The sequence below is a fragment of the Choloepus didactylus genome, chromosome 1 (assembly GCF_015220235.1).
Source record: "Choloepus didactylus isolate mChoDid1 chromosome 1, mChoDid1.pri, whole genome shotgun sequence".
Classification (NCBI taxonomy): Eukaryota; Metazoa; Chordata; class Mammalia; order Pilosa; family Megalonychidae; genus Choloepus; species Choloepus didactylus.
In genome coordinates this window covers 66,951,762-66,953,605 of record NC_051307.1, presented here as the reverse complement: position 1 = coordinate 66,953,605, position 1,844 = coordinate 66,951,762, and the positions used below count along the sequence as shown (strand labels likewise).

General features: G+C 36.7%; 1 pseudogene; it reads right to left on the bottom strand.

Moving 5' to 3' along the window:
- Positions 1-898: 898 nt before the first annotated feature.
- LOC119534234 lies at positions 899-1,513 on the bottom strand (annotated as a pseudogene).
- Between the last annotated feature and the right edge of the window lie 331 nt (positions 1,514-1,844).

The following is a 1,844-nucleotide window of genomic DNA, read 5'->3' as shown; positions in this document are numbered from 1 at the left end:
TGTGTGTGTGTGTGTGTGTGTGTGGTCACATAGATACACAGGTACAGATACATAGATTGTTCTTTCTCTCCTCCATTCTGTGCCAGCTTCCCTACCCTATTGCTGGCTCTAATAACTAACAGTAGTCCCAGACCAAAACAGAGGCAGATGTTAAGCAGAAGTATTATCTTCCCATTGAATTCTTTTTTTTTTTATTTTAAGACAAAAACATACAAATTTAACTTTATTTCATCATTGTTATTTAATGCTTGATTTCATAATACATCACATTTTTAAGAAGCATTCTGTATCACAGGAAATTAAACAGTAGAAATATCCATGGCTTCATAGGTACAAGTTATGTAAATTAAAATCAAATTATTGAAAAAATTTTTTAACATGGCCAAAGGACCTAATAGAGCTATATTTCATTACTGGTATTATGTTACTTTCAGGATCTGAAGAAAGATTCTGAATATTCAGATATCTTTGGCTGTATTTTACATTTAATATCTCCTTATCTATATTCTAACTCAAGCTACTTGACCAAAATGTATGATTTAGGAAGTGCTTTAGCTTTATAGCAAAAGTTTTCCCATTTATGGTTACCACATTAAAAGAAATGCTGAAAAAATCTGCTGGTTCCCTTTTGATCAATGTGCAATATGCTTTTCTGTTAATCTATTTAGCCAAACACATTAACAAGGGAATAAATGCCTTACTCTCCTCTAATTCATGATGTTAACCCTATGGAAAGTCACATGGGTACTAAAAAATGGAACAATTATGCATGGTTCAGTAAAGTATGTTGGTTTTCCCTATCTAAAAAATAACGAAATAAAACCTATCAACTAGAGTTGATTTAGTTTCAGGGAAACCACATTTGAGAATTACAAGTACATTATTTTCATCTCATCTGTCAGTCATTGACAGGAATTTTGTAGGCCACCATGCTATTTACTTTGTGAATTGTAGTAGTAAATGAACGAAGGCAAATTTCCTCAGAATTGGTAATGAACTGTGGTCCTGACTCTTTCCATTTTCAGTTACAACCAAATCTTTGTCAGTATAAATCAGTAGATCAAAGAACAAGAAACTTCCAATAGTGGCAGAAATGTTACTGTAGCTGTGATCTATCTAATCACTGAACAAATTTTATCTTGGATATCTTTCTGAGACTTTTCTCTGGTGCACTCTCATCTTTTGCAGTCTTGTTACACTCAATATCAAATTGCCATCTTTCAAGGATTTCACCACTTTCAATATTTGGGATGACTACCACCAGTTTTTGAACCAAACACTCATATAACCAATCTTTTAGCTGTTCCACCACATTATTTAGGTATTTTATGAGCTCAGGATCTGTAGTTACAAGCAAGGTGAGTCCATATTTCTGCACTCGAGTAAAGGTTTCAGATGGATATATGCCGCGCTGATATAAAATGCTATTGATGCCAAAAGAGAAGAACTCTGCCATGATTTCAGCGGTCCCACGCAGGACACTGCCCTGCTCTCGGGAGAGCTGCCGTGCCATGGTCGGGTGCAAAGACGCGTTTCTACCTGGTAAACAGCAAACAAAGCGACTCCACAGCAGTTCCCCGCCACTTGTTTCAAAAGTAACGACGCAGCACCCCCATTGAATTCTTAAGGAATTACACATCACAGTCCTCTTAGGCAACTGAATTTCCTTGGCTTCTCAAATTCCTCTGTGGCTTTGACTGACCCACCTATGGCAGTGATTCAGCAGACCTTAGTAACTTGTTCTCTAATACTCTACTTTCCCCTTTCCAACCTTCAGTACCTCCAGTTCTTCCCATGGCTCTGTAAAGTTTAATACTTTTAAGACCCCGATCCTATAGCCCTTG